Raw genomic sequence first — 9,446 nt, 5'->3', positions numbered from 1 at the left:
TACCTTCTGTTGCTGATAATGCCTGTGAGTGGCGCTATCACTGGCTGCTCACAGGCATCGCATGGCCCCTGGCCGCAGCTGGCTCTGACATGCTGGGTGTGACGCAGGGGGTAACACTGCCCATAACCCAGCGGTCACTGTGGGGACCCCAGCACTAAGTCACGCCTCACTTGTCGCGACGTCAGCGTGGGGTCACGTGATGCCGCCTGTGAGCGGCCACCGACAGCTCCACTCACAGGCATTATCAGCAACAGAAGGTATTTACAAGAAGTCTTAGGGGCCCCGGGGGGATACATTGGGGGGGGGATATAAAGTAGTGGACAACTTCTTTAATGGTTCCATCTTCATGATACTGCACGTATGGGCATGACTTCACTAATCAGCGCCTCTTCCTTGTCATCAACCATGTTCCCTGCTTCTCACCCAATAGTCATTTTCTCAGCTGTCGCCATGGTCCCCTAACAGCCATCCTGTCAGCCTGCTCATGACCTTCCCCCCTATTAGCAGTGCCCTTATGGTCTGGTCCGCTTAGTTTCTGTCCAACATGAGATCACTTGATTGCCCCCTCTTAAAGACTCCTTCACCCACTTCGGCCAGCGCTTCATGCCTCTGCCCCCCTTCCGCCAGCGCTTCCCGACCCCGCCCTCCCTAGCACCGGCGCTTCCCGCCTCTGCCCCCCTTCCGCCAGCGCTTCCCGCCTCTGCCCCCCCTTCCGCCAGCGCTTCCCGCCTCTGCCCCCCCTTCCGCCAGCGCTTCCCGCCTCTGCCCCCCCTTCCGCCAGCGCTTCCCGCCTCTGCCCCCCCTTCCGCCAGCGCTTCCCGCCTCTGCCCCCCCTTCCGCCAGCGCTTCCCGCCTCTGCCCCCCCTTCCGCCAGCGCTTCCCGCCTCTGCCCCCCCTTCCGCCATTTCTTCCCGACCCCGCTCTCCCTTCCACCAGCGCTTCCCACCTCTGCCCCCCTTCCGCCATTTCTTCCCGACCCCGCCCTCCCACCAGCGCTTCCCGCCTCTGCCCCCCCTTTCGCCAGCGCTTCCCACCTCTGCCCCCCTTCCACCAGTGCTTCCCGCCTCTGCCCCCCCTTTCGCCAGCGCTTCCCACCTCTGCCCCCCTTCCGCCAGCGCTTCCCGCCTCTGCCCCCCCTTCCGCCAGCGCTTCCCGCCTCTGTCCCCCCTTCCGCCAGCGCTTCCCGCCTCTGCCCCCCCTTCCGCCAGCGCTTCCCGCCTCTGTCCCCCCTTCCGCCAGCGCACCCCAAACGACCTCCTATTTTGGCTCTTACTTTGTTTCATCTTATCCACTTTAGCACTGGCCATTCTCTGTTTTTTCTTCTCCTTTTTGTTCCTCCGCTTTTTTATTTTTCCATCCACATAGTTGTATGAGGGATTGTTTATTGCAGGACGAGTTGTAGTTATAAATGTCACCGTTCATTCTTCCATAGAATGTACTAACAATGGGGGAAAAATCCAAGTGAAATGAAATGTTTAGGAAAAACCCCTCACAATTTCTCTGTTTTCTTTTTTTGTGGTGATCGTTCACTTTTACACTGATCAATGTGTAGTAAAAATGACTTGACAACACGATTCTTCAGGTCAGTACGATAATGTTGATACTAAGTTTATAGGCTATGTAGTAAAAAATTCAGATTCTCTTTTTTATTTGCTTTGTGTCTCCATTATCTCAGACCCTTTTTATTTCTCCATCAATAGAGGTGGGTGAGGGCTTGTTTACTGTGTACCGTGCTGTAATTTTTATTGGTAACTTTTTGGAGAACATACCACACTTTGATCGCTTTGTATTGCAGTTTTTAGAGGAGATATGATTTAATTTTCTTTTTCTATATGGTGTCTACTATTTGGGTTAAATATTTTGATATGTTGATAGATCTTACTTCAATGAATGCGGCAATATTTGTTTATATATTTAAACATTTATTTTTTTTACCTTTCACAATATTTGTTAGACCTTTTGGAGGCTTTGAACCTGCATTGCTTTAGTATTGCAGCACATAGTATGATCTCCTAGGAAGCTAGCTATAGTCACTGCTGTCAGAGGCAGATGTCAGCTCCATAACGCAGCAGGCATCTATGGAGCAGGCTCATCTCTCTAGCCGACGCCCTACACTGAGCATTCAACCTGTGATGAAAATTTGCATCACTTAATGGAGGTTTTAAAGTGAAAATTTCCAGCATATGAGATAGGTATAAAAGGGAATCTGTCAACAAGTTTTTGCTATGTAATCTGAAGACAGTAGGAGATAAAGGCTGAAATACAGATTTCAACAATGTGTCCTTGATTAGGCTTTGTGCTGTTGTTTACTTACAATGAAGGGTTTATCACCTGGATATTATCACTGCTGGACTACAGATTATGGGAGCCCTGGTCGGACTCAGCTCACTCCTGTGATGGGCTGCTCACTGTTAATAGACAATGTATTAGTGTTGAGCGAGTATGTTGTGTTAACCCTTTCGCCGAGTATGCTCGGGCCGAGCTCCGAGTATTTACAGCTGCTCGGTGATATGGTTGAATCGCTCCCGTGTGCATGATTTGCAACTGTTTGACAGCTTTATTACATGGGAGGAATGTGTAAGAAATAGACATTCCTCACATGTAGTAAAACTGTCAAACAGTCACAAATCATGCACACGGGAGCGATTCAACCATATCACCGAGCAGCTGTAAATACTCGGAGCTCGGCCCGAGCATACTCGGAACAGAACATACTCGCTCAACACTACAATGTACATACAGGTAAACAACCATTATGTGTCACAGAATCAAATATGTCACCGGATACAAAAAGATACAAGTTAAATTATTAAAAATAATAATTTTTAAAATAATCCATACAATAGATAAAAAATATGGACAATGACCGAAAGCATACTGCCAAAATGGTAACAAAGTGGCTTAAGGATAACAAAGTCAATGTTTTGGAGTGGCCATCACAAAGCCCTGATCTCAATCCTATTGAAAATTTATGGGCAAAGCTGAAAAGGCGGGTGTGAGCAAGGCGACCTACAAACCTGGATCAGTTACACCAGTTTTGTCAGGAGGAATGGGCCCAAATTCCGACCAACTATTGTGAGAAGCTTGTGGAAGGATATCCCAAACGTTTGACCCAAGTCATTCAGTTTAAGGGCAATGGTAAAAAAATACTAATGAAATGTATGTAAACTTTTGACTTTGCAGTAAATAATAAAAATGCCGTAGGCTGTGTACTCACGATGCAGAAATGCTCCGGATTTTTTCCTGAGCTTTTCTGCATCTCCCTGGCAGAAAAAACGCATGCGGATTGTACATGCGGATTGTACATGTGTTTTTCCTGCCAGGGACAAGCGGAAGTGAAGCGTTCTTCACATGCATTTCCACATGCGGGTTGACAATCGCTTTCCAAGCGATTTTAGCATCACTTGGAAAGTGCTTGTCAACTTGGTCATCCTATATAAATCCATGCAAACAGCATGGATTTATATAGTGTGACCGAAAGAATGGTAAAACAATAAATCTATACTTACCTTCTGATGGCCCCCGGTGTCTTGCTTCTCTCCGTCCTGGCTGCCGGCAGCTCGCGGTACACTACACTGAAGGACCTGCCAGCACATGACTATGACGTCAGCGCAGGTCCTTCAGTCCTGCCGGCAAAGGAGGACGAGCGCAGCGGGGGCCTTTAGAAGGTAAACATGATATTTATTTTTTATTTTATTCTTTTTTTTACAGGTTCTATGGTACCCGGGTCCAGAGGAGAGTCTCCTGTCCTCCACACCCGGGTACCATCCGCACATTGAAACGATTGGATTCCGCATGTACAGATGCAGTGATGCGGATGTCACGCGGTCCAATGCAAGTCAATGGCGGCGATTACGCTGCGTGCCTGCAAAATTAATGGACATGCTGCAGATTTTTGAGCGCAGCATAAACCCCTCTGAAATATCCGCAGCATGGGCATTGAAAGTGCGGAATTGCAATAGAGACCCTGGGGGAAGGTTTACCAAGCGTTTCCCAAGCGTTTACGCTGCAATAAATCCACAGCATAAACGCTTGAAAAACACATCGTGGGCACGGACCCTTAAAACATTCTCTCTCATTATTCTGGCATTTTGCAAATATTACAAATTATGGTAATCCTAATTGACCTAAAACGGGAAAGGTTTATTCTGATTTCATGTCAGATATTGAGAAAAACTTGCATATGTGTATTTTTATATAGTGTATGTAAACTTCTGGTTTCAACTGTATAAATCTAACATATTTGTCATGCCCTAGGTAGCGAAAAGATGGGCAGTATCAGCAAAAACATAAGAAGTACTTACGTATGAATGCTATCAGGGTAATATGCTGTGCTTTTTGTCTCCAACCTCCCCAACATCGTTTCGCCTTGCTTCTTCTGGGGGCATGTCTAACCATAGGGGCCGTTATCTATTTAAATACCCATCCGCCAATAGAAACGTGGCACGTCGTAAGGGGAGTGGCCATATGTTGGTGTGTGACTCGTAACCCTACTTCATTATTTATATACTGTTTACAACCCTTTTTTTTATCATATACAGTACAGACCAAAAGTTTGGACACACCTTCTCATTTAAAGATTTTTCTGTATTTTCATGACTATGAAAATTGTACATTCACACTGAAGGCATCAAAACTATGAATTAACACATGTGGAATTGTATAGTTAACAAAAAAGTGTGAAACAGCTGAAAATATGTCTTATATTGTAGGTTCTTCAAAGTAGCCACCTTTTGCTTTGATGACTGCTTTGCACACTCTTGGCATTCTCTTGATGAGCTTCAAGAGGTAGTCACCAGAAATGGTCTTCCAACAATCTTGAAGGAGTTCCCAGAGATGCTTAGCACTTGCTGGCTCTTTTGCCTTCACTCTGCGGTCCAGCTCACCCCAAACCATCTCGATTGGGTTCAGGTCTGGTGACTGTGGAGGCCAGGTCATCTGGCGTAGCACCCCATCACTCGCCTTCTTGGTCAAATAGCCCTTACACAGCCTGGAGGTGTGTTTGGGGTCATTGTCCTGTTGAAAAATAAATGATGGTCCAACTAAACGCAAACCGGATGCCGCTGCAAGATGCTGTGGTAGCCTTGCTGGTTCAGTATGCCTTCAATTTTGAATAAATCCCCAACAGTGTCACCAGCAAAGCACCCCCACACCATCACACCTCCTCCTCCATGCTTCACGGTGGGAACCATGCATGTAGAGTCCATCCGTTCACCTTTTCTGCGTCGCACAAAGACCCGGTGGTTGGAACCAAAGATCTCAAATTTGGACTCATCAGACCAAAGCACAGATTTCCTCTGCTCTAATGTCCATTCCTTGTGTTCTTTAGCCCAAACAAGTCTCTTCTGCTTGTTGCCTCTCCTTAGCAGTGGTTTCCTAGCAGCTATTTTACCATGAAGGCCTGCTGCACAAAGTCTCCTCTTAACAGTTGTTGTAGAGATGTGTCTGCTGCTAGAACTCTGTGTGGCATTGACCTGGTCTCTAATCTGCTGTTAACCTGCGATTTCTGAAGCAGGTGACTCGGATAAACTTATCCTCAGAAGTAGAGGTGACTCTTGGTCTTCCTTTCCTGGGGCGGTCCTCATGTGAGCCAGTTTCTTTGTAGCGCTTGATGGTTTTTGCAACTGCACTTACGGACGCTTTCAAAGTTTGCCCAATTTTTCGGACTGACTGACCTTCATTTCTTAAAGTAATGATGGGCACTCGTTTTTCTTTACTTAGCTGCTTTTTTCTTGCCATAATACAAATTCTATCAGCTGTGTATCCACCTGACTTCTGCATAACACAACTGATGGTCCCAGCCCCATTTATAAGGCAAGAAATCCCACTTATTAAACCTGACAGGGAGCACCTGTGAAGTGAAAACCATTTCCGGTGACTACCTCTTGAAGCTCATCAAGAGAATGCCAAGATTGTGCAAAGCAGTCATCAAAGCAAAAGGTGGCTACTTTGAAGAACCTAGAATATAAGACATATTTTCAGTTGTTTCACAGTTTTTTGTTAAGTATATAATTCCACATGTGTTAATTCATAGTTTTGATGCCTTCAGTGTGAATGTACAATTTTTAAAGTCATGAAAATACAGAAAAATCTTTAAATTAGAAGGTGTGTCCAAACTTTTGGTCTGTACTGTATATTTGATCTGATATTCACCATAGGGTTGGAGTTGGTTGTGTGCACGCGCCGCTTCTGGGTTTCTTCTGACTTCAAGAAGTGCTTTACCACATGATAGGCTTGCTTTCCAGTTTGCGGTTCATGTTGCACTGGCCAGAAAGTCCCCTTAGTTACCAAGAGACGACTCGGACGCACCGCGACACCAACATATGACCACTCCCCTTATAACGTGCCACCTTTCTATTGGCGGATGGGTATTTAAATAGATCGTGGCCCCTGTGGTTAGACATGCCCACTGAAGAAGCAAGGCTAAATGGCTTTGAGGTGGTTGGAGACACAGTGCTCAGCATATTACCCTGGTAGCATTCACATGTAAGTACTTAGGCTGCGTGCCCACGTTGCGTATTACAAGCGTATATGCTGCGGAATTTCCGCAGCGTAAACGCTTGTAAAACGCATGTATATCCGCACCCCATGGTCCCCAATGGCATTCCGCAATGTCAATGCCCATGCTGCGGATTTTTCCGCAGCGTATATGCTGCGGTCAAAAATCCGCAGCATGTTCATTAATTTTGCGTTTCCGCATGCGGAATCAATGTGCGGATGGTACCCAAGTCTGGAGGAGAGGAGACTCTCATCCAGACCTTGGTACCAAAGAACCTGTAAAAAAAAGAATAAAATAAAGTTTATACTTATCTTCTGATGTTTTCCCTCCGTCGCGCTGTTGTGTGAAGGACCTGCCACGTCATTGAGTCATGTGACCCATCACATGACTCAATGACGTCACCGCAGGTCCTGCACACAACAGCGTGAGCCGCTCAAGACTCCGAACGGGGCACAGAATGCATCGGAAGGTGAGTATAAACTTTATTTTTTTATTTTTTACCATTCTGATTCTTTTTTTTTTTAACTATTACTTGGTCACACTATATAAATCCATGCCGGTTGCATGGATTTATATAGTGTGAACAAGTTGTCAAGCACTTTTCCAAGTGATGCTTAAATCACTTGGAGAAGTGCTTGATAACCCGCATGCGGAAATGCATGCAAATACGCTGCAAAGACGCCTCACATATGCTTCTACCTGGCCGGAAAACCGCATGTACAATCCGCATGCGATTTTCCCGCCAGGGAGAAGCATAAAAAATATGCTTCAGTTCCGCAACGTGGGCACATAGCCTTATGCTTATACTGATACTGTTCATCTTTTTGCTACCTAGGGCATGACAAATGTTAGATTCATATATAGGCATAAATAGCATTGAGGCTATACTTTCTACTAGCACTTCAACTGGACATTCGATTACTTCAGCGCATATAGTCCTTTGAACTTAAATGCATTTCTTTTTCTGCATATTATTGCACTTGCATAGGCACTAGCACTTTATATAGTATGCTTCTGGTATTTGGCAGATATGGGTCTCATTAATCCTATGTCCAACTGATTGACTTGGACTTTCTGATTTGTAGTCCGTGTTCTTCATCATTTGGAGGCTTCTTATCCTGTTCTATTTTTTCCTATTTTATGGATTTTTTTTCAATAAAAAATATATTTTTTAATTTAGCTTGTATCTCTTTGTATCCCGTGACTTATTTTATTCTCTGTCACGGATAATGGTTGTTTATCTAGTTTACCAAGAGTTTAGCAACATATTGTTATTGTCTTTGGGACGTATGTGACTAAATGTAGGTACAGAGCGTGGTAGGTGCCGGGGAACTAAGCTTTCTCAGCTTTACTACATGATAAATGTAAAAACTCTGATTGTGTCAGAACTACAGCACCCAGTAAACTAAGTGGTACATCTGTCACGGGTGTATCAGAGGTGACAGACAGTCCCTGCAGTTGGTTGCAGGAGATCTCTATGTTTGGCATTACAGACATTTTCTTAGATGAGAGGCTGTGTCTAGGACCTAGAGGCTACCTCCCTCTGGTAATTGGCTCTCTGGCCTGGGTGTATATATACTTGGTGTGTCTGAGAGGGAGGTGCCGGCTATATTCATTTCTACTTGTGAAGGCTTAGCAAGAGCAGTACTTCGTTCTCTCTGAATTGTCTGGAGTCGTCTAAAGCTAAGCATTCTCCCCCTGTTTGTCTACCCTTGTTGTCTATATAGTTTAGTGAAGATCGACTAGTGTTCATCTCCTCCCATCCCTAGCCTTAGCCATACGCCAGGGCGAGGCACGCATGCAGCGATTGCTGAAGAGGCAATATAGGAACAGTAGTTGAGACAGGGTGACACTAGATCAGACTAGGAGGTCTCCACTTCACCCTTTCCCTAGTGTCTGGGCTCCCTTTCCCTCTTCCCTCTGTGTTGCACTAAGTCTTTCCCACAACTGGCGTGACATTATAGCCGGTCGAGCATGTTTTGAAAAGGGGAAAAAAAAAACTGTGTTTTTAGGCGTGCACCTTTTTTTTTTTTCCCCTTTCTCCCTTGGTATGGGCACAGGCTGTCTTCGGAGGTGTATGACCTCTGCGGTGAGGTACAGCAGCAGCATCAGTGGCTACAGGTCGCCAATGTGGGGGTCTCAGCAGGTAGGCCTCTCCAGCCTGAACCCAAGGTTGCCCTCCCGGACAGGTTTTCAGGAGGTAGGGACAAGTTTTTTGTATTTAAGGAGGCATAAAAATTGTATTTCAAACTTCGTCCTTACTCCTCCAGTAATGAGGAGTAACAAGTTGGTATTGTGATCTCTATACTGCAGGGCTACCTCAGTCATGGTTGTTTTCGTTACCGCAGGACTCTGTCTCCAGTCTGTGGAGGGTTTTTTTTGGGGCTCTGGCCCTCATCTATGATGACCCTGACTGAGTCGCCTTGGCTGAGTTTAGGCTACGGCGCCTTCAGCAGGGGATTCGGTCAGTGGAAACGTACAGTTCGGAATTCCGTAGATGGGCGATGAATTCCAAATAGAATGACTCAGCCCTTAAAAGTCAATTTTGTGAGGGGCTTACTGGAAGGTTGAAAGATGCCTTGGCAGTATATAGAACCCCTCAGTCCTTGGAAGCTGCCATGTCGTTCTCCATACGTCTTGATAGACGCCTTCGGGACAGATGGGTGACACCACCTTCTCCGGGGCCTTCTTGTCAGGGTTGTGTACCTCTGCCAGGGGAGCGGTCTGGGGATGAACCAGTAGTGGGGGAAGTGGAGACACCCATGCAGAGAGGGGGTGTCTCTGCATCATACATCTCCCCAGAGATTCGCAAGAAAAAAGGCGTATGTTTTTTTTTGTGGGAAAAAGGGACATTTTGTTGGGACCTGTCCTTCAATTCCAAAACAAAAGGAGACGCGATTAACTCTCGGTAGTCTGGACTTGGATAAACAAGGGGTGCATTTGTGTC

The 9,446-nt window shown here is 45.9% G+C and overlaps 1 protein-coding gene across 6 annotated transcripts in view; it reads left to right on the top strand.

Moving 5' to 3' along the window:
* Positions 1-9,446, top strand: part of LOC141273835 (uncharacterized) — a 43,968-nt gene that overhangs the window by 624 nt on the left and 33,898 nt on the right. For 2 of the 6 annotated variants that reach the window (XM_073686250.1, XM_073686248.1), the window contains exon 2: positions 1,553-1,582. The exons of the other annotated variants lie outside the window; for them this stretch is intronic. The gene's annotated coding sequence lies outside the window, so the exon portion shown is untranslated. The remainder of the gene's footprint in view (positions 1-1,552; positions 1,583-9,446) is intronic. 6 annotated transcript variants of the gene reach the window in all.

Source organism: Phyllobates terribilis, unplaced genomic scaffold (assembly GCF_046119375.1).
Source record: "Phyllobates terribilis strain yellow unplaced genomic scaffold, ASM4611937v1 Scaffold_5__5_contigs__length_657084704, whole genome shotgun sequence".
Taxonomy (NCBI): Eukaryota; Metazoa; Chordata; class Amphibia; order Anura; family Dendrobatidae; genus Phyllobates; species Phyllobates terribilis.
Note: the sequence above shows the minus strand (reverse complement) of the source record. Positions and strands in the feature narration are given on the sequence as shown.